General features: G+C 46.7%; 1 protein-coding gene across 2 annotated transcripts in view; it reads left to right on the plus strand.

Moving 5' to 3' along the window:
• The window catches only part of LOC139059270 (cytochrome P450 3A8-like), a 92,646-nt gene that overhangs the window by 63,429 nt on the left and 5,581 nt on the right, over positions 1-23,636 (plus strand). The window contains exons 11-13 of one of the 2 annotated variants that reach the window (XR_011514037.1): positions 3,784-3,876; positions 5,432-5,710; positions 19,756-19,839. The gene's annotated coding sequence lies outside the window, so the exon portion shown is untranslated. Of the gene's footprint in view, positions 1-3,783; positions 3,877-5,431; positions 5,711-19,755; positions 19,840-23,636 lie in introns of those variants that run through there. The other variant, XR_011514036.1, reaches the window with a different exon arrangement.

Genomic DNA, 23,636 nt, shown 5'->3' on the forward strand with positions numbered 1-23,636 from the left:
TCCCTTGCACTAAGACTTAAGGAAACCGAAATACCCTTAGCTGTGGCCTGGAATGGTGCGCGTTTAAGACTCGGCTTGTGACCAGAACGGAAACAAAGTGGAGCTGCGCGCGTGTACGCCTGCAGTCAAACAAAGAAGTTAACCAAAGAGCGCGTCGAGGGGGCGTCACAGGCCAGCGAGGTCCCTGAAGAACTCCAGCGTGCGGTGCATGCAGTCGCTGATCTTGCGATAGGGCCTCAAGAGCTAGTTGCGACTTGGCGTGTGTACCGCGTTCACCCGGATGATGACCACCGTCACAGCACTGCTCAGCGCCAGGCAGAAAAAGTCAGCTACCAGTACGTCTGCAGAAGTGTACCAGACGTGCACAGAATGCTCTAAGTATCTAAAATGGGACACTAAACAATATATGCAAACATTTACTTAATGTTCTAATTCCAAACAACTATCCCACTAAAATACGAAATGTTAAGAAAGGTATTTCGTTACTTTCAAGATGCTTTCAGAACACCAGACATTGCACAAACGAAACAAATTTCCGCATCGTTGAAGTACTTTATCTTTTTAAACTAAGCAATAGGCTATAACATAGGCGCTGACTAAGGGGAGGGGGGGGGGGGTGCTCCGGGGCTCGAGCCGGCTCTGAAGGTTTTGTGCGGGGGGAGGGGGGAGGCTCAGCCCCCTTCGGGCTGAGCCCCCTCCCCGCTCCCCACAGATATATATTTTTTGCTACAGCACCTACCCCACAAGAGTGAATTGACAAAGTCAGTGCAAAGGTTTAAAGGTGCGTTTTGTTTAGTCCCAGTCGCCACGCCTTTCTCTATGAGCAGAAGGTAAACATGATCGTTTACTTGGGATCTGCAAAATAGATACCAGTCATGGAAGTGTTGCGGAAGACCAAACGCATCCACTATCCTATTATGATAACATGGGACAAACCGGCAGTTAAAAAAAAGAAAAACACCGGCGGAGGACTAAATCTTTGAGTGCTAGCCTACGCACGGATGTTTTATGGCCTCAAACCTTAAAGCTAGCGTACGGGACGTGGCCGCCCAGGTACCTATTTCCAAGTCATCAGTTTGGAGGATTCTAAATGATGGCCATTCACCCGTATTACCTTAACCAGCACCAATGCTCAGAAGATAGGGACCCATATAATTGTCTAGATTTCTCGAATTGGGGTCCTCAGGAAAGCCGATGAGTCTACGGACTTTTTGAGCAATATTATGTGCGCAGGTGAAGCCAACTTTTGCAGAAATGCCTACGTAAATTTGCATAATGCGCACTATTGGAGGGAGTCCAGTACACACTGGGTAAAGCGCACTCGGCACCAGTACCAGTGGTCGTTCAATGTGGGGTGCCGAATTGAAACACACCAAACGCCTGCTCACGCAGACGTCCTCTATAGGAGGACGTGGATGACGGTAAGCCTTTCCTCGCATCTACCACAGGTTGGAGGGTCGTTTCCGGTGAGTAGAAAATTATGGGTGCCAAATGTGTGTCCTATTCTGAGACGACAGAATAGGACATCTATTCGGCGTGATTTTGTTACAGAAGGCCAGAATCCTAGCTGTGGCTTTATCACGTGGAGCTTATTACTTGTTTCCGCGTCCCACAGGTGTTGCCAGTAGTTCCGCAGTTTCCTCCGTAAGAAGGGCTTCATGTCTGTAACAGGGACTGCAGCGGTGGGATTGACAGAATGCGATGCAACTGACATGGCCATCTGGTCCGCCAGAACATTACCTTCGATGCCCCTATGACCTGGCACCCAGCATATAATGACATGCTGATTACCTATATACGCTTTACACAAAACGGAATGGAGTTCATTAATTACCGGATTTTTGTGGTTTACGAATGACATGAAGGCCTTTACAACACTGAGGGAGTCCGTATATATAACTGATTTCTGGAGTTTTGATTTCCTGATATGCTTCACAGCCGACAATAGTGCGTAGGGCTCAGCCGTAAAGATGCTTGTTTCGGGATGTAGTACATCGGATTCCGAGAAGGATGGGCCGACGGCTGCACAGGACACCCCCTCGCGTGATTTCGATGCGTCTGTGTAGAACTCGGTGCAGGCGTACTTGTACTGGAGTTCCAGGAAATGCATTTGGATTTGAATCTCTGGATCGTGCTTTGTAACTTGAGTGAAAGATATATCGCATTGTGTCAGCTGCCACTCCCAAGGAGGTGGCAGCTTGGCTGGATAAATTAGGCGAAGCTCGAAGAGTGGGACATGCATTTCTTCACTAAGCTCCCTCAGACGCAGCGAGAAAGGCTGTCTTACGGAGGGACGATTGCGAAATAGTGTAGCATATGTCATATCATTAACGGTATTAAGACACGGTTGTTGAGGATTAGAGGCAACTTTCACAAAATATGTTTGGCTGATGTATGTTCTCTGTAGATGGAGTGACCACTCATTTGATTCTACATACAAACTTTGAATGGGACTTGTTCTGAAAGCGCCAGTGGCCAGTCGGATTCCTAGATGGTGGACCGGATCTAGCATCTTTAGCGCGCTCGGGGTGGCTGAATGATAGATCACAGCACTGTAGTCCAGCCGGTGATCGAACGAGGCTCTTGTAAAGATTCATTAAGCATTTCCTGTCGCTGCCCCATGCTTTGTGGGATAAAACTTTCAGTAAGTTCATTGTTTTCAAGCATTTGGTTTTGAGATTCTTTATGTATGGAATAAATGTTAGTTTAGAGCCAAGTATGATGCCTAAGAACTTGTGCTCTTTGTTCACAGGTATTCGCTGACCATACATTTCGATACTGGGACCTGCAATGAGCTCTTTGTTTCTAGTGAAAAGCACGCAAGAACTCATGCTGGGGTTCACTTTAAGTCCGTTTTCGTCTGCCCATTTGGACACTTTGTTCAAGCTCTGTTGTACTTGCCTCTCGCATACTGTAAGGTTGCAGGATTTGAAACCTATTTGTATGTCATCTACGTAGACAGAATAAAATATAGCTGGTGGTAATGAAGCGCGGAGTGTGTTCATCTTAACTATAAAGAGGGTGCAGCTGAGCACACCTCCTTGGGGTACACCAGTTTCCTGTATAAATGGACGTGAAAGTACACTCCCCACTTTCACGCGGAATGTACGGTTGGACAAATAGCTTTCTATTAGGGCGAGCATATTGCCACGGATGCCCATTTAGGACAAGTCTCTCAAGATTCCAGAGCGCCACGTTGTGTCGTACGCCTTCTCCATATCGAGGAATACGGATAGGAAATATTGTTTATGTAGAAAGGCGTGGCAAATGTTTCCCTGGATGCGCACAAGGTGATCGGTTGTGGACCGCCCTTCTCTGAAGCCACACTGAAAGGGATCAAGCATTTGGTTTAATTCCAGGAAATGTATGAGTCGCCGATTAATCAGTCTCTCAAACAGCTTACAAATGCAACTTCTGAGGGCTATCGGGCGGTAACTTGACGCCAACGAAGGATCGTTACCTTGCTTCAGAATGGGAATCACAATCACTTCTCTCCATGCAAGTGGAAGATATCCAGCAGCCCAAATGGTGTTGAAAAGTGCAGTAATGTAAAAGTGCAGAATGCAAGCCCTTTTCATGGAGTGGAGCCTCCATGTCTCGGAGTGCAAGATATGCGTACTTGGAAGTGGCATATTAATTTCACGTTGTGTGGTACTTTGTATGAGAACGGATCAAGCGTTCGAGAGTGGGGAATGGGAAATGTGAGAAGTACTTTCACGTATATAATTCTAACGTTATTTTTTCGTCTGGTAAGTGTGACGTATTTTCCTTATTTTTCTCTAGGAAACTCTGGAACGACACTGGTTAAATTGAAGTACACTGTGCGAATGACCTGCTACGCTCGGAACCGTTATCACCACTCGGTGAAGAAATTAGGTGAGACGCTTGTGTGGTTGTCATTGTGGAAAAGTCATAAATAATTCGAAGTCGCTTTTGTTTCCACACATTAAAAAACAATAAAAGCAAACAAATGTAAATATCCACTACTGTACGGTACGTCTCGCGCATTGCAGGTAAGAATGAATGATTTTTACAGGTTAGAATGGATGGAGGTTTCCGTTTGAGGTCTAGAGTAGATATAGGAACATCTAACAAAAAGACACGTACGTGAAACACTGTGGACAGCCGATATGTAACTTGTTCCTAAATTTTTCTGTTGTCGCATTTTCGTAGATTACGCGTAATACTTTGGAACCGCAGTCTCGACGTTATGTATAACTATACATGTGTCTCGTGGCAGTTTACGTGCTATTTTGTTTGTGAGGTCGCGGGATCGAATCCCGGCCATGGCGGCCGCATTTCGTCCAAATTTCTTTCTGGGCGAGTTGGTGCATACTTGACATAAAAATTGTAACAGCGCGAACACATGCTACCACAAAGTAACAAGGACGAGACGCAAGCGCTTTCCGCATTTGGATGATGGCGAAATGCGAAAACACCCGTGCACCTAGATTTAGGTGCACGTTGAAGAACCCCAGGTGGTCTAAATTTCCGGAGTCCTCCACTACGGCATGTCTCATAATCAGAAAGTGGTTTTGGCACGTAAAATCCCATAATTTATTTTTAATGTTTTGTGCAACCATGTATTGTATTCATTTCTTGCGTTACCTGGATGTATACTTTTTTTGCAATGATATTCTCAGCCAAGTCAGTAGATCAATCCTTCCTGCAGTCGTCATTTTTCCTTGGGCGTCTCTAAAGCGTGAATCACGTCGCAGAAGTCGAACACACTAATTTTCCCTTCAATTGCACAAAATATGTTTATTGCATGCATGTGCAACGACAAAATAATCCTTTTGTCTGTGACTGTGTCACGATCGGGATCTCCTGCACACGAATGTGAAAAATGTCACTAAACCATCTGCACGGTTTACAGAGTTATTCATTACTATATTATTTGTTTGTTCGTTTGTTTCATTTTGTATGAGCACTGTAACTATCCAAGCTTCACTCTCGATGGTGACAGAGAAATGCCAGATGCTATACCGTTCAGAGACAAGAACCTGTGAACGGCTGAAAGAGAGCCTCCCGGGCAATATGGGAAACTCTCACAGCAGACCAGCGCTGTCCTTTTGCTGTATCGTAGTATTTCAGTGAACAAAGAATACTTGCAATTGTGAACACTGCTGCACGAAAAAATTAATGCATTTTATGATTGCAAAATCACTTGCCGATGGTCGCTAGACGTGGGGCCAGTGTCAATCCCTGACACTGGCCCCCATCAGGCACCGAGGTCGGGCCAACCGTTTTGCAGTCGGCCAGAGACGTCGGGCCGATGTTGTAACGGGGACTTTCTCCTGCTTGAGTATATATGCAAGTGGCGCTGTCGTGCCGGCTGGTTTGTTGTGCAAGCTGCTACTTCTGCACGTTACAATGCGTTTGTTTGATTGCGTGTTTTTGTGTTTGCTTTATCCAAATGTGCCGCAGTTAGCGGGCCCAAAAGTGTCAGAAGATAGCTTGTGCCTTGCTGCAAACTGGCCGTATGGGTGGCGCGCCAAGCAAGTGTGGACCAGCGATTTTCATGCCGTGGTGTGCGTTCCCTTGGTGTCTGCAACTGGAAAGTTTGGTGGATGTCGCAAAGAAATAATGTGTGTTATTAGCGTGCCTCAGGTCGTCCACTAGGCAGTGGCATGTATGCTGGGAGTGACATTTTCGATGCAGCAACAGCAACATGGAGAGCGCTTTCCGACCACGTCGTACCATTCGAAAGGTAAGTAATTGTGCTTGCTTACACACGTATTGTGCGTGCTTCTCCTGTGTGCATAGAGTGCGTGAGCGTAGGTAGTAGAACTCTCACGACAACAGTGGAACCTGTGCTGATGGTTGCTGAGAACTGGTTGCCAGAATTTTGTTCCGCAAGTTTTTATTGCCTCAAAGTAACATTGAAAATCTTCAGAAGCATTTTCTTGCGATGAGGAATGTTACGTTTGGAAATAATCGTGTTCTTCACCTGCGACTGTGTGTGATGCCCCGCTTTTATGCTGAAGTTGTATAATAACGACTCATCGGTCTCTTCACCTATTCTTACTGCAGCGAGGTTTCCTCGCTTATAAATGCTTCGAAGTTTGACGTACAAATTCTTCGATCTCTGCTTAGGCGTTTTTTTTTTGTTTACGAGCTGTTTTAGAGGGAAAAAATACGAGAAATCAAAGCTTGCTACTAGTACAGCATACCTTTTAAGACAAGATGTGTTGACATAACTTGTGCGTAATTAAACATGACATGAGAAAGTTGCTGAAATACAGTCGTGAAAAAGAATTGTTATGTAGGTAAACATTTCTTTGTAATGTGCTGCTGCTGCGTGTCAAAAATTTTACTGTGATGAAAATGTCCATCTGCTGCCACCTTTCACTAGTACAAACATTGTTTTAGTGACTATATTAGATGCCGCTTGCATGTGTTCATAATGTGACTGCTTTAATGTGCCACTGCTATGAATTAACACGGAATTTACTTTGTAGTGGCGAGGCCTTCGCCCACAACAGTGCCCACATAACGGAGCAACAGAAATGCAGGGCACTTTTAGGTGGCTGCCGTAGAGCAATCTGTAATCTGGATGGTTGGGTCAGATAAGTGTGAAGTATACGTGTTCCACGAAGTAGGACCTCGGTATCACTCGACACAGCTTACTAAATAGGTTAAATATTTATGGAACTTGCTGATTATTTCTGTTGTAAACACAACACACTCTGCGCTCCGTCTGTTTCTTTTGGCGATCGCACGCACTTACAAAGCCTGGAATGGTGCCCCGGCTTGCTGCCTTCGGTGACTATCTCCGTGGGTGACAGATAACTCTAGTAAAATTCATAAGAAGGAGAAAAATAGACTGCTTCTGATGCGGCTGTAGCTTAGGTCTCGCGTCCCCGCTTCGCTTCGAGCAAGCGTCATGTTTGCTGTGACGACACCAGACACCGTCCGCTTTGGACCAGGCAATGAGAGACGAGCAGGTGTGCGAACGGGAAAGTTGCGACCACTCGTCCCTCTCCACTAGAGAGCCATCCTCACGCGAGTGGAAGAGGCGGGTGCGGCGGGTGGATTGATCATGTTTGGGCCTAAACAGTCATTCAATATTTAAAGAGTACATATATTTATAAATGAGGAAATAAGGGAAGAATGAAATGGGTAATTCGTTTGACAATGAAATCGGTTTGAATCAATAATGAATTTCTTTATGGCGATGCATACATTCCTATGTGATTGCCTATGCACAGACGCTCCGAAAGACAGCAATACCTAAATGCTCAATGGCAGACCGAACGGTCGCACTGTAATTTCCAATGTTTCTCAGGGAGTGAAAACGCCGGCAGTTGTGTAAGTAATGTGCATTCATTTCTAATACCTTGCAATAATGGCACAAAGTCGAAATTGCCATACGAGATTGGTGCATGTATAAGTTTAGGAGCGGGACTATACATCGCAGTCGCCTTAATGTTACTTCTGTTAGTCTGCTTTTGCAAAATTTCCCGCTCCAAGAGAATTGTTTGTGGTGTAGGTCCATGGATGATGTTAAATCTGATTTCTATGTCACAAGGGTGTATCTTCTGAACCTGACAGACTGGATAAAACCCGTAGTGGAAGGACGGTAAACACATGGCCACTAATAAAAGGCTCGGCCAAGCCGTCATGTTTATAATCTGTTTGCTACCATACTACAGTCACCAGTGCACTGAGCGATCACGTACGTAGATGAGCCAGGGCTGGGAGGCTAGGGCAGTTACCCTGTGCCGATGGTTCAATGTAGCCCTGGTTGGTGGCCGCCATTACGGAGGGTCACAACGACACTGACGTGGGTTGTGGTCAGTCAAGCATAAGTGCTGCGCGTGATTTAGTTACCTAGTCGCAGTGTAACGAAATTGGGCGGGGTGATTATCTATGGACTTGCTAACCGGTCAAGTCTTGAGGATGTTTGCTCGTCACCCTAGGATACCGGTCATGCTAAAACTGTCATCAGGGCGGGTTCTCACAATATTGGGCGCACTGCCATGCGCTATACGTGAATATGTGCTTAGTCATAGACACCTAGTAAGAGTCAGTTGGGACTCAACCGGTCTTGTTTGGTAATGGGTGCAACACGTGAACCACACATTGCCATTTATTTTGAGTGGGCACATTTAGCGTTTCTAACGAGATTATGGAGCATGTAAAAGTGATTCAGACGAAAAGCTTTTCAGACTTCGCAAGATAAACTTGCTTTGCTGTATTATTTGGTACGCCAATACTTTTAGTGCCAACGGACGAGCACAGAAGCAAGACGCTGACAACACGTTTTACTAACTTCAACGATTTATTCCAGCAAATAACTGTCCTCATAAACCATGCAACGTAGCGCCACACGCCACAGGTAGCACCATATGTGAAACTGACTTTTCTAAAAACGCGGCTCACTAATCTGTCATTGGTGGAAGTTCGGAGTCTCCTGTAATCCTGGAATTGCGCTGCCGGACACTCCCGGCCATCGGGACCACCGAAACTACCCCGAGCTCCAGTTCAGCGAGGTTATCGGCCACCCTGCTGTTCGAAAGCTCTCTGCCGAACAGCGTCTGCGGCAGCGCTATCAGCAACCTGGTGAGACCTTTACCAGCGATTCCGAAGTGGTCATCGACCTCTGCAATTACGTTGATGCGTCAATGACCGAGAAAATAAAATCAAGCATATATTGAAGGGTATCGACGAGGACGCCTTTGAGATGCTGATTTCGAAGAGCCCCTCTAAGCTGTGCCAAAGCTATGGAGAGCTCCGTCGACAACGCCTCGTCACCGCGTGTCGTAGGGTCGGACTAGGGGACGAACTTGACTCCGGCGGGTTGGATATGAGGGAGAGCTGGCGAGCAACTTCTTCCCGCATGAAAGCCTTCATCTGCGAGAGCAGGGTGAGAGCTTTAAAAGGTGGGATTAAGCCGGACAAGGATTCCTGATGTGGAACAGGGCGGCGGGTGACGAGGCGTTGTGGACGGAGCTCGTCATAGCTTTGGCACAGCTCAATAACTTGGGAAATCGTAGAGGGGCTCTTCGAAATAAGCATCTGAAAGGCGTCCTCATCGATACCCGTATATATATATATGCTTGATTTAATTTTCTCGGTCATTGACGCATCAGCGCATTTACAGAGGTCGATGACCTCTTCGAGCTCGCTGGTAAAGGTCTCACCAGGTTGCTGATAGCGCGATCGCAGAAGCTGTTCGGCATAAAGCTTTCGAACAGCAAGGCGGCCGAAGAGCACGCTGAACTTTACAAGCACAGTCCAGCTTGGGATCTCGCTTTCGAAGCTCCGAAACCACAAGTGGGCAATTCCGGTGAGGCAAAAAGGGACGGTGGTTAATTTCATGGTGTCATCTTATTTGTTGTTCACATTGACACCTTCATGAGATGACAGCCAGCCATCAACATCGTGGTCGTCAGTGCCGCTGGAGATGGAAGGGTCACGCTGACGGAGTGTGCCGGTGCATACGGAGGACTGGGGAGCAGATGGTGGGGAGCTCGCGGTAGTTTCGGTGGTCACGATGGCGAGGAGAGTCCGGCAGCGCAATTCCAGGATTGCAGGAGACCCCGCACCTCCATCAATGACGACAAAGTCCGACACGGCTGTGAACCAGATTGAACTATCTTTTCAGAAAAGTCAATTTCACATATGGTGCTACGTGTGGCGCTACGTTGCATGGTTTATAAGGGTAGTTGTTTGCTGGAATAAATTCTTGAAGTTAGTACAACGTGTTGTCAATGTCTTGCGTCTGTGCTCGTCCGCTGTCACGAAAAGTGTTATCCCGTTTGGAGTACCAAATAATACAGCAAAGCAATCTATATTGCGAAGTGTGAAAAGCTTTTCGTCTGAATAACTTTCACATGCTGCACAATCTTGTTAGAAACGCTAAATGTGCCTACTCAAAATAAATGTCAACGTATGACTCTCGCATTGCGCACATTACCACAGAAGACCGTTTGAGACCTATTACACTGTGGTAGCAACTGACTCTGTCTAGGTGTCTATGCCTAAGCACATTTTCACGTAAACAGAGGGGTGTCAAATGCGCCAAATATTGAGAACCCACCCAGATACCAGATTTAGCATGACGGGTATCCTAGGGTGACGAGCAAACATCCTCAAGTCTTGAGCTCAGTTAGCAAGGCCATAGATATTTCACCCCGCCCAATTTCGTCACACTGCGACTAGGTAACTAACTCGTACGCAGCACTTATGCTTGACTGACCACAACCCACGTCAGTGTCGTTGTGCACCCTCCGTAATGGCGGTGTTACGTTTTGGCCGAGCAGGGCTCCGAGCCGAGACAGGAACACTACGCCGAACGAAGAACGACGTTACTTTATTCCGGCATAGCTGCTGCCGGTTGATACAACAAGCCACTACGGCGTGGCTGCGCTGGCCTTTTAACCAGCCTCGCGTTCACAAAGGGAGAGGGAAACACAACCCTCCTCACGAGCAGAACCATGCGCGACGGTACCTTATCTCACAGAAAGGCTCGCCGAGCTTCGGCACTTGGTGTAGGCAGACGCATGCGCGTGAGCGCAACAGCTCCTCCCCACGGAAGAAGAATGGGGGGGGGGGGGGAGAGTGGTTCCCAGAAGGTCCACACTGCAACACAAATGCACTTCCGAACGTTTGTCGAAGTTTGACAGAAGAACACATTCGGTTTTCCCTTGAAGCAGTTGAAGCGGGCGAAGTGCCGGAAGGTGAGCCGAGGGTACGGAGCGACTCCGGCGTACTGGGCGCTGCTGATGCGCAATCCGGCGCCAGGACCTATGGTGACCCCAGACGTCACAAGACTGCCAGTAGAGGCTTCCTTGGCCAAATCGGGCGCATTGTTGAGAGATGAGCCCGTGGTGAAGTGGTTCTGGAGTATTGAGCTACTGATGGGTGGACAGATCGGGCACCGGGTTTTCAGGTGACCGCAGACGTCAGAGGGTTGCTCGAGGAGGCGTCCATGGCCAAGATCCTGGGCATAGGCAAGAAGGCAAGCCCCCACAAGCACAACAACAACCGCCGGATGCGGCCCGGCCCGACCCCGATACGCAGAGGGTTTTGGAATCTTTTTAAAAGAAACAGAACTGACGACCAGTGAGGACCCTCGACAGACCCAGGCCGGATAATGAATTCGGAATGAATGCTTTGCTGCATTACTGCCGAGTGACGCCGAGTGAGAGAAGGCCCTGCTCAGGCCATCTGCATTTGCATGCAGAGATCCTTTCTTGTGTTTAACCGTGAACGCGTATGGTTGCAAACTTAGGCTCCAACGTAGTAATCTACCGTTTTTGTTCGACATTTGTTGAAGCCATGTGAGCGGCCTATGATCTGTAATAAAAATGAATTCTGAACCTGACAAGTAACATGAGAGCTTCTCTAGAGCCCACACTAGGCACGCGCATTCTTTTTCTATGGTACTGTAGGCTTGTTCGCGAGCGCTCAACTTTCGGCTCACGTACAAAATCGGATGTTCGTGTCCGTGCTCGTTTTCCTGGCTTTGTACTACACCCACCCCTTTTTCGCTGGCGTCACATTGCACAAGAAAGGGCCCCGAGTAGTCCGGGCTTGCGAGGATTGGCTTTTCTGCAAGTGCAGCTTTCAAAGAAGCAAATGCAGTCTGTTTGGCTTCGTCCCATTCTACCCGAGTAGGGGCGTCTTTCTTTAGTGCGTCTGTAAGTGAGCTAGCAACCTCCGAGAAGCCCTTGATGTAGTGTTGGTAATAACCTACCATTCCTAGAAATGTGCGGATTTCAGTTTTCAGAACAGAACTGTGGGGTATCTTGATGCCACACTTGTTAAGGAACGTGGTGGTCAACTCGCTCGTAAAGACGCTGCCAAGATCCGACTGGATTTCACTCGGGAAACCAACGCGGGAAAAGATGTAGAGGAGTGCATGCACTACGTCTGTTGACGTCTGGGCACGCAATGGCACTGCCTCAGGAAATTTAGTTGCAGGGCACACCATGGTCAAGAGATATTTAAACCCCGACTTTGTCACTAGCAAGGGCCCGACGATGTCTACCACGACTCGGCGGAACGGCTCCGTAATAATCGGTACGGTGGCCATGGGCGCCTTACGTTTCTCGTTCGGTCTACCTGTGCGCTGACAAACGCCACAACTACGAACAAACTGTTCCACATCTTTAAAGCAGCCGGGCCAGTAATAATGGCATAGCAACCTTGCTTTTGTTTTGTTAATGCCGAGATGACCGGACCAGCCTGCCCGATGGGAAAGCTCCAGAATGTTCTCGCGGTACTTAAGAGGAACCACAAGTTGGTCAACGCTTGTACCTTTCTTTCCGTGAAACAAACGGTACATTATGCCACTCCTTTCATAGAATGAGCCGCTGCCTGTTTCTTGCTTAAAAACGCTTTCACGGCATTTTGCGAGAGTTGAATCTTTCTTTTGTTCCTCGATCAACGTGTCCTTATCAACGGAAGACAACGCCTGAAAATCGCGGCTCGTGGGGGGGATACAACGGGTTTCAAGTTCGCTTTCTTCGTCGACGGATTCCTGCGAGCCTAAACTTGGGCCACCGTTGTTATCGGCCAGACCGTGATGCTGGTCCGCAGCGCTGCGAGTGATAGCGCGTGGGAGAAGCTGCGGTTGAGTTTCAGCTTCTTTCGCCATCGACCTAGTAACAATCATAACAGGGTTCATGTCGAGCGTGACTCCAGACTTCAGCAGCTCTTTTGCCGTTCTGTTTGATAACAAATATGGACACCTTGGCAATACATCGTCAGAGACGGCTGCTTCGGTCTCAATTTCACCGAACGAACCTTTCAAAGTTACTTTGGCTACTGGTAGGCTCAACGTACTTTTTTCCAAGGCCTGCCGTAAGCACACGCTACCCCCCGTGAAATCTCCCGCCTTTACGAAGGACGAGTGCACCACGTCATACGTTGCACCTGTGTCGCGCAATACTTTACATTCCTTTCCGTTAACTTCCATGTCGTGAAGGTACGGACGCAGTAGGTCTTCGTTTGGCTCGTGAACGAACTGGACCGGGGACACTCTCGGAACCCGGCATCCCGCGGCCACGTGTCCGGATTTCTGGCAGTTAAAGCAGACAATTTGTTTCGGCGCCTCAAACGACTTGTGCCGTGAATTGAAGGATTCCTTTAGTTCATTCTCATCTTTCTTCTCTGGCTTACGAAATGATCTCGGCTGTCCTGTGGAGACACCTGCTACCCATCCGTTTTTTCCGGAATTATCAGAACGGTGTTTAGCGCAGTAGTCATCGGCATACTCCGCTGCCTTTCGTGCAGTTTTCACGTCTGACCTGTCGAGCACCCATTCCCTCAATTTGGTTGGAAGCGTGGAATAGAACTGCTCTAGGCAAAATTCCTCAAACATTTTCATCTTGTCATCAAACGCGTCGGCGCCTTTCAGCCAGTTTTCCAAAAAGCTTGCTAGCTTGTATGCAAACTTCGAGTAGCTTTCGTCTGGCTGTTTAGTTGTTTCTCTAAACTTTAACCGAAAAGCTTCAGGCGACAAGTTATACTTTGCTAACAACGCTCCTTTTATACGTCCGCGTAAACCTCCGCTTCTTCGGGGCTCATCCTGGCTAAAATATTGGCGGCTTCCCCCGGTAACAAACTCAGAAGTCTCTGTGGCCAGGAGGACAGCTCAAAGCCCATTCTTGTACAAGTGCGCTCAAAGTTTGTCAAAAACAACCCCAATTCACTATCGATGGAAAAAGGCTGAAGAAAACCTCTCATGTCATAGTTGACAGGACTCTGTTCTGCCCTTTTTGCCAGTGTTTGTTTTAGTTGTTCCAGTTGACACTGCTTAAGTTCCTCCTCTCTTTCTCTGGCTCGGCGTTTCTTTTGGATTTCACTGCTTCAGCAATTTCATCGTCTTTGGCCTTGCAAGCTAAAATTTTGCTCACAATTTCGGGCTTCCGAATAGCTTTGCTACATTCCACACCGAGCTCTTCTGCTACGGCTAACAAATCTACTTTTAGCAAGCTATTCAGATCCATGGCTGCCCGCAACTGTAACGAAAGTCCCCTCTAGTCGCCTTTCCTATTTCCTGCTTATGCCAAGAAATTATAACGCTCGGCGTACCAGAGTACAAGACCAAAAGCCTCACCGACTGCTGCCGCAGAACCTCCGGGAATCCGCCATCTTACCGCTGCCACCAGCTGTTACGTTTTGGCCGAGCAGGGCTCCGAGCCGAGACAGGAACACTACGCCGAACGAAGAACGACGTTACTTTATTCCGGCATAGCTGCTGCCGGTTGATACAACAAGCCACTACGGCGTGGCTGCGCTGGCCTTTTAACCAGCCTCGCCTTCACAAAGGGAGAGGGAAACACAACCCTCCTCACGAGCAGAACCATGCGCGACGGTACCTTATCTCACAGAAAGGCTCGCCGAGCTTCGGCACTTGGTGTAGGCAGACGCATGCGCGTGAGCGCAACAGCGGCCACCAACCAGGGCTACGTTGAACCATCGGCACAGGGTAACTGCCCTTGCCTCCCAGCCCTGGCTCATCTACGTACGTGGTCCCTCAGTGCGCTGGTGACTGTAGTATGGTAGCAAACAGATTATAAACATGACGCCGCGTGCCAGGAGCCCATTTAGCTACCTTCCTTGATTCAGATAAATTTATTAAAATTCATTAACACCACACGCGCCCTAAAATATTAACTGCGACAGTTATTCGTACTTATAAGGGACCAATGTCAACATACAAAAGTCCAGACCAGACCTGTTCACTACCTAAACAGTTCCAATACGGACCCACCTCCAGCAGCACTGGACCAGATGACATCAGGGGCATGACACCGTGAAGCTATACTAAAGAAGATGAAGGCGAAATCCTGCTCACTCTCGATACACTCATTAAATTAAAAGCTTCCAATACAATCACGGCAATAATCAGGCTCTTTATCGTTGTGCGCCTCACTTACTGCCCCGCGATGAGTCGCATATATTAAAAACTTTGTACTCACTGGCTCCAATTGATTTGTGGAATTTACGATTAATATGGGTACCTGGGCATAAAAGCATATTCATAAATGAAGCGGCAGACAGCTTGGCCAAGCCTTCTATTAGAGGCCATGTGATTACCGTTCTTTCAACTACGGTTTTTATCACGTCTGTCAGGTTCAGAAGAAACACCCTTGTAACATAAAAATCAGATGTAACATCATCCACGGAGCTATACCACATACAATTCCCTTGAAGCAGGAAATTTTGCAAAAGCAGACAAGCATAAGTAACATTAACGCGACTGCGATGTCGAGTCCCACTCCTAAACTTATGCATACACCAATCTGATATGGCAGTTTCGACTTTGTGCCATTTCTGCAAGGCATTAGAAATGGATGTACATTACTTCCGGACTGCCGGCGTTTTCCCTCCCTGAGAAACATTGGAAATTATAGTGCGACAGTTCGGCCTGCCATTGAGCACTTAGGTACCTCTGTCTTTCGGACCGTCTACGCATAGACACTCACATAGGAATGTATGCATCGCCATAGAGAAATTCATTATTGATTCAAATTGATTTCGTTGTCAAACGAATTACCCATTTCATTCTTCCCTTATTGACTCATTTATAAATATATGTACACTTTTAATATTGAGGGACTGTTTAGGGCACATGATCAATCCACCCGCCGCTCCCGCTTCTTCCACCCGCGTGAGGATGGCTCTCTAGTGGAGAGGGACGAGAGAGAGAGATTCTTGGTTTGGGAAGGAAAAATGGGGTAAAGTACAGCGCAGTAAGTGTCTATGAGGACACCTCAACCGCGCTGCACAAGAGGGAGAGGGAATTGAAAGAAGGGTGAAAAAAAATGGCTGTGGCTTAGCTAAGGTTAAGCCCAGGATGCGAAGCATACTAGCCTTTATTTTAGTTGTTGAACCACTGTTTAGCCTGGTGAACTGCTGTTGCTTGGCTATATTTGGTTCGGCTAGACGAAAAAACAACTCATGCGTTACTCTGCTTCGCCTTCAAGAGTGGAACGCGACAGCGTTCCCGTCGACCCGCCAAGGGGTGTAAGACAATGGGCTACGGCGCAGCGACTACGCGCCCCGCATTGGACGCGGTGAGCGTCGAGCAACGCAGCGTTCGGCGCGGCAACGAAATGTGCGCCTGAGCAAGCGACGCACGCCTGAGCCTTAGAAACAGCTCGTTTCTAAGGCAACACCGCATTCACTAGAGGCGCTTTTGTACCGCTTTGAAGCATCGTACTCGTGGCTCAGTGGTAGCGTCTCCGTCTCACCCTCCGGAGACCCTGGTTCGATTCCCACCCAGCCCATCTTGCAAGAGTTGAGCCAAAGCCACTAGAAAATCAGTCTCTGTAGCACGCCGCAACCTTCGCTTCTCATTCCAACGAACAGCTCTGTCTCCAGGAGGCATCTCACCTCGTGAGTGTCTATCAGAGGCAAGCGCAGCTGCTTATATACCGCCGCGACGCCCCGAGCGACGGCGCGAGTTGGAACCCCGTTTCTCCTCTGTCGTGACGTCACGGTGTCACGTGGTATTCAAGGCGACACCGCCGCGCCTGTGGAGCTGGGTTGAGCTCTCGTAATTGGCCTCGAGCTCCACCACTGGAAAAGCTGGCGCCACCGTCGGCGTGACGTGCTAGGAGGGATCACGTGGACATAGCGGCCGCGTCGGCTGCTTCGAGCGCGGCGAAGCGAGCTGAAAACGAGAGTTTAAATTCCCTCGTACGCTGCGGTCCTCATTTAGTGGCGAGATTTTCCCGCTTCGAGTGTCTCCTTTACAACGCTTGAAAGCACTACAATAGGTAGTGGCTGCCTTTGAAGGCGCACAACATGGTAGGCTACTGCTCGGTGCCGCAATGCCGGACGCACGCAACGGAGCACAGTGTCAGCCTTATTCACACGTAGCCGCAGGACAAGAAGCTGTGGGAAGCTTGGCTCGCGAAACATAAAACCGGCAAACAGTCATCGGCTACAACTCGGGTATGCAGCAAGCACAGACGCGAGGAAGATTTCTACTACGGCGCCCGGTCTGCGATGTTCTGAAAACGCGCACTGAGACGCTCGCCCGAGTCCGCTGCCCGACTAATGTCATGACGGTTTGGTCTATGAACTTGTCGATGCTATAGATACTGGCAAGTTCAGTGGAGTGGAAAGGCAGCGGTAAGAAGCACATTTAAAAAAAGCATATGGCATATGGTCATGTTTGTGTTATGAATTAATGCACTGCATTACAAAAAAGGAGCAGCGGGGAATCGCACGCTGAGAACACCGATAAACATACAGTGCGACGCAACTCGAGAAATAGTATTGAAAGGTAAAAGAATTTAGAAGAAAAAAAAGATTGAATCGTCGCGACGTCACATCACAGTCTCCGTAGGCGTCGAAGTCTCTACAATGAAATTATTTTTGAACAGCTGTGATAGCGCCCACGCAACAATGGTTGCTTGTATACTGTCAAGTGCTCATATTCTGCGGCCTAAAGCTCATGGCACGGTGCGAAAACGCGCGCGCGGTGAAAGGGAAACAGTGCGCGGACAAGCATGCAGACGCGCATGCTTGTCCGCGCACTGTTTGTCCGCGCAGTCGGTCGCTTCGAATCTGCGCGATCGCTGCATTGAGGCTTAATTCTATTACGCTCCATTTAGTTATACAAACACTATAAGAACATATTTCAGATAGTTTGCTCTCAGCGTTTACCTACCTTTCACGCAAGAAGCCGGTTCGGGAGACTCCATCGCGGCGACCGCGCGCAGTGGCGTTCACTGTACGTATTCGGTAAAGAGATGGCGTCTGTAAACGATTGTGTGCGTTTCACTGCGTGCCAAGCAACGATATTTGAGTTGGAACCCCGTACCTCTGTCTGTAAAGTACTTACAGAAATGTCCGGGAGAGCTCGCGCGTGCTGTTTTCAGTGAGCGCTGACAGCAAAACCTATGAGGAGCGTGCCACGTGATCCCTCATACTACGCCAGCAAGGCGCTTCGGATAGATGGCGACTCCGTAACTCCTCGCCGCCAATAGTCGGGCGCACCGGCGCAGCTAACGTAACCGGCGGCTTCCAACGCACCCCGACGGGCCCGGCGCCGATTTGGCTCCGGAGCCATTCGCGCGTCGAAGTCGGCGGAACTCTCGCACCACAATGCATTGCGCGCGAAGAAAAAGGCGCCAACACAACTCCGCAGACGGCTTTTGCGGACGGCGCGCGACTTGGCGAACCTTCTGCGCATGCTACGAAGATAGCAGCCTACGGCGCGCGCGTTGAAGTGTAGAGGGGATGGCATCTCGGCTGGCGCAGCGCAACCGACGTAGCATGACTGACCGCGAACGACGCTCGCCCGCGCGCCGATAACGTCGGACTATAAACGGCCTTTTAGTCTGCTTCTCGTTCCAACGGGGCATCAAAACTCGAGATTGCGCACCCTTCAATACTAAACGCGCGGGAAAACGGCTTAGATGATGCCGCGCCGTCTTGGCATGCCCGCTCTTTCCACACGCAGCAGATTACCTCTAGAGCAGGGTGCGCGGCTGCGTATGCGCTCAGCCGCGCTCAGTCATGGCCGAGACGCGCGCCAACTTACCCCGCCCCCTCGCGCGCGCTTGATCGCGTTACCGCGAGCTCGCTTTCCTTCCCTACTTTGCCATTGCTCGCGTGGGAAGGCCGCGCTTACGAAGCCACCATTTTCTTGCCTCACCCTCGCACACTTTCACTCGCACCTAAAGCACAAGTGCGCGAGGCGCGATAGGATCTGATCGCATTTGGACTTAATTTATACGGAACATGATGCGGCTCCAAGCTGCTGTTGTTGTTGCGCTGCACGCAGTTTGAGAGGTCCGTTTGCAAGCAGCCGCTTGTAATTCAATCATGTGACTATCTGCGTCCGCGGAAGTTATCATCGATTGTCTTGGCACTCCTCTGCGGCAGAAGCGAAATTTCGTTATATTGAAATTGCACACAAACACACTTCTTTATATTGAGGCTCTAAATGCATGGTGTTCTATGGAGAAGAGGTTATGAAAAGTTAAATACTTCGTTATACGAGAATTTTGTTATACTGAGGTTTAACTGTACAGAGATTGGAATTTATATAGCTTGTTGTGCAGCTCCTTGGGTCATGACTATGACTCATATGACTATGACTCATATGACTGTATCTGTTGCGTAGAAAATCTCTCTCGCCCCGTTTTCCTACCGTTCTCCTTTTGGAGGAGGCCCCCTCTTGATGCTATCTTTGTTCCACTCTTGGCCTACATCATTTCATAATGGAGGCATGTAAGGCCACAGTTCCTTATGCGATGCAGCTCTGACATCATGCGTACCATACAGAATTGTACATGAGCCTGAGCCCATGCATAACCATTCTTCTGATCAAATGTTAATTTTTAGACTGACATCCTTTCCTCTTGCATGACAGTTATCTCTGCTGTATTGTTACTGCTCTCTCATGTATGTATACCAATAAATTATCTTAGTCAATTTCTTCTTGAACATTGAGTCCAAACTTTGCCAACTTAAGTGTGTGTTGAATGTTAATTTTTTAAGACCTGTCTTCACAATCTGCCTCCACCTCATCCATTTTAGCATCCTCAATTCCGTCACTTCTCCATCCTGACTTATAGGTGACTTTATTAAAATTGTTTAGGTTCCATACAGTATTGCTGGTCATGTATTGTCTTATAAGTTTATTAGACAGTGAAAATCTTCAACTTGACTGGAATCTGTGTAACATAAATATCATAATGCATCTTTTCAGTTTTTCCAAACTATGTCAATTCTACTGATTCTGTGGGCTGTACAAATTTTCCATGTTGGTGTTTTCAGTTATCATTGAACCGAGGTATCCGTCTTCTCTATGGTTTACCCTCAAGGCTTCCCTTTCATCTACTCTGAGAAATTGGCATGCGGCTACCAGATGTGGGCAGCTTGCACCACAACACATGCACATGCTCAGCTACTTTTGCCAACCTTTGTGCTAGATGTCAATCAGCATGAGTGAAGCAGCGAGAATGGGGAATTATGAAATTAAGGCAGAGGTTCGAGCATTAAGGGAAGTCATACTTATGAGGTGAGTACATATGAAGAAAAGTATTCAGAAATGTTGGGAATTTGCAGTTTCCTGTTTATTGGTCTATTAAACTCTCCCTAGCTATTTCAGTTATTTCATCATGTGTTGCAATTTTTAGTTGCAATATGTTTTTCTTAAGTGCTGCCACACTTACTACTAGAAGTTTGAGAACCTATATTTCTTATTCACTTGGTTCATTCAGACCTACAAGCAGCAGTCTTTTCACTTTGCATCAGCTATTGAATGTAATGCCCAGATATGTTCTCAGTCTACTTCAGTGGGAGTCATTACCACAGTGAATGATCATGAAGCATGTGTGTTCCTAGAAAGTGCCTTCACGTGATGCAGCTGTAAGTTAAGGTAGCGGATGCTTTGGAAAGCATGTTATGTGGCTTACATGAGAATTATTTTGTGCCAGAAAGCACACAAATATTCGTGTTTATTTCTGGTGTTCTCCTTCCTTAATTGCCTTCTTGATTCAGCGCTAATATATGAAGCAAGCGATCTTGGCTTGTTCTTTCTTTACATTAGCAAATTACGTTAATCATATAATAGCACACTTTACATAATTGAGCACACTAAATGTCACTTGGCGAGCAAAACATGTACTTGTCTTTTTGAATATCCCAGTTTAATGTTTTAGTGTGTGCAGTTTGGACGGGATTCTTCAGAAGCACTACATCTGCTTCAAGTATATGAGGTATAATTACTTTTGCTTAAAAATAATCCTAATCTTTCTTGATAGCTGTCCTTTTTTACTAGACAATATAAGCATGGTGCTTAATTCCAAGATAAATATGCCTGCTGTAAATGTATGCATCAGTGTTTAACTATTCGTTACCTACTATTCCTATTAGAAAAATGTGTTTGCCAACCTCCAATTATTTGCATTGAAGTAGTGAAGAGTTTGACGACAGCCTGTCTGGTTTGGTCAAAAGAGGCACGGTAAGTCGTTTAAAAATAGATGCCAAGCATAAAAATAAAAAATAAGAGCTGGTTCTACTGGAGCTTTGTTCACAATCTTTGTGAACAAGGCTTTCAAGTGGGAGCCGAAATATCTATCTTGTATGCCCGATCTTCATTTGCTTATAATTATTATTTGAATTCACCTAGCCCTAAAGAAGTGGCAATTTATTTCGAATACTACTCTTTGCATTTTGTTTCCATTGCTGAGTTTTTTTTTAATTAACTTCATGCAACACACAAGTACAACTCAAACATTTTCATTCTTTCAAGGACGTCACAACTAGTGGAAGGTATTCTGCACTAACATAATTATTTTGAGATTTCCAGTAAATATGTAGTCCTCATAAAAAGTATCTAAATAATTTTGGCCTAAGCGGTTATACATTAACCATGTAGGCTTCATCAACTTCTGACATCACTTGGTCTTGGCAAACTTGTGAGCTCACAAGTTTGAGCATGCAATCACTTCCCTCCATGTTTGTTTCGATGAGGGCTTGCCCTTTGGTGCTACTCTGGATCCACCCCGGTTTCCTGTGATTACCACTACGGGCTTCAAGGCACACACCCTTAGGAAAACTTTTCATGCACAAACCTGGTTCCTTCACACTTTTACTAAGACAGACATTGAAAGCAAGGATGGTATTCTGCACTAACATAATTATTTTGAGATTTCCAGTAAATATGTAGTCCTCATAAAAAGTGTCTAAATAATTTTGGCCTAAGCGGTTATACATTAACCATGTAGGCTGTAACCATAACCATAACCATGGAACCATAGCAGGCATGTTGGTTTCAGAAGTACTTTATTAAATAGCTTTGCAAGTATTCATCTAGTGGACATGTCCATATCCTCTTCTGCTGAAGTGCAATTAGCTGGGGGAGCATGTCTCCTTCCCATGCATACCCCAGCCCAGCGAATCAGAACTTCAGCGGATGAAATGGATATTACCACTAGGTGGACACGGAATACATCCCCTGTGCTCTGTCCTATCTTTCCACCCTTCTCCGTGTATTTTACTCAGTAAACTACTGGCTCAGCATGTAGGTCACCTTAATCAATCTTTCAATAGCTCAGCACTTAAAAGGTATACAATACAAATAAGGCACTGTAAACCCAAGCAGTTAGGCTGGCGATTGCTGCTGTTATGCACCATACAGGCAGAAGCAATGGTTTCACCGTGGCTTTCTATGTTAACTTTACTGAACTTTGAATTTAGAGAAGGCAGAATATAAAAACAGACTAGCATTTTTCTTATGTGCTTCACCCCTCTGCTTTTTTGTGTTATTAAAATCAGTATATTGAACCTAAGTGAAATAAAAAGAAAAGGATATTGTGACACTAATTTTATTTCACTGTCTTTTTAAAGGTATAGCAAGGTTTTTTAATTGCATTACGAGTTGTTACTTATGTTTCGACCTTAATGTTCATTTCTCATGCTCCAAATAGGACTACAACTGTTCCCTCATCCACAGCTATCAAGGCCTTATGGCAACTTTGGAAGCTCTCTGAACTGAGTAAATGCTATGCATTGCATAATTTCTTACTACATTTTCATAGCTACCTTTAACCTCTATAGTTCCTCATTAAAGCCAGCATCTCTCTTGTGACCACCTTTAAAGAGCTTGTAGTAATGTATGCCTAACAAGAAAGATGGGTGCTTTGTAGTGTTAGTATGCTCAAAGTAAATCGTTTTATGCAAAAATTGCTGACATAATTGTGTGACAAATACTGCATCATCATTATTCAAAAGACTAGCGCTAAATAGCAGGGACAAAGACAGGGAAGACGACAGGACGAGCTGACGAGGATGACAGCGACGTTCTGTCGTCTTGTCTGTCTTTGTCCCTGCTATTTTGCACTAGTCTTTTGAATAATGATGACACACAAACTAGCCCAGCTTACTGCCTTGAATACTGCCTATCATGTTTGCTATTTTGCCTTCTGTTTCAATTTCACTGCATCTATACATTTTACCAGTGCACGAGTAGGGTTGAAGGCTGTTCTTTAAAATGCTCATGAGCACTTATCATGATCAGTTCCCCATATAAGAGGTTTTGCTGAAGAGAATACAGGAATACAAGCAAAATTGACATGGAACCAACATATCGATAACATCTGCATGACTGCCTATCAAAAGTTATATTTTCTGAGAAAAAAACTGGAACGTGCATCGCGTAATGTAAAGCTTATTGCATACACCACCTTCATTAGGACGATATTAGAATATTCAGCCGTTGTTTGGAGTCCCCTTCAAGTGACGCTTAAGAGGAAGTTGGGAAGGATACAGAGTCTGGTGGCATGTTTTATTTGTTCGACGTACCGAAGGAAGAAATCGGTCACGCTTATGTTACAGCATTGCAACTAGGATCTTCTTGAGGTACGTAGGAAAAAATATAGGTTGAAGGTGCTTTATGAAATAATGCAGGATCAACTTAAGATTGATAAGCTCAAACATCTACACGCTCCAGGCAAAAGAAACCCGCGAACTAACCATGACTACGTCATAAAGCCGTACCGTGCCAATAGTGATACATATCGATACTCAATTTTTCTCGGATGCGATAGAAATGTGGAACCAATTGCCAAATGCTATTGTTAGCCTAAAAGATCTCACCGACTTTGAAAATGCTGCCGAGGCATATTTATGGGAGTTTTCGATTTAGTTTCCAA

Source organism: Dermacentor albipictus, chromosome 4 (assembly GCF_038994185.2).
Source record: "Dermacentor albipictus isolate Rhodes 1998 colony chromosome 4, USDA_Dalb.pri_finalv2, whole genome shotgun sequence".
Taxonomy (NCBI): Eukaryota; Metazoa; Arthropoda; class Arachnida; order Ixodida; family Ixodidae; genus Dermacentor; species Dermacentor albipictus.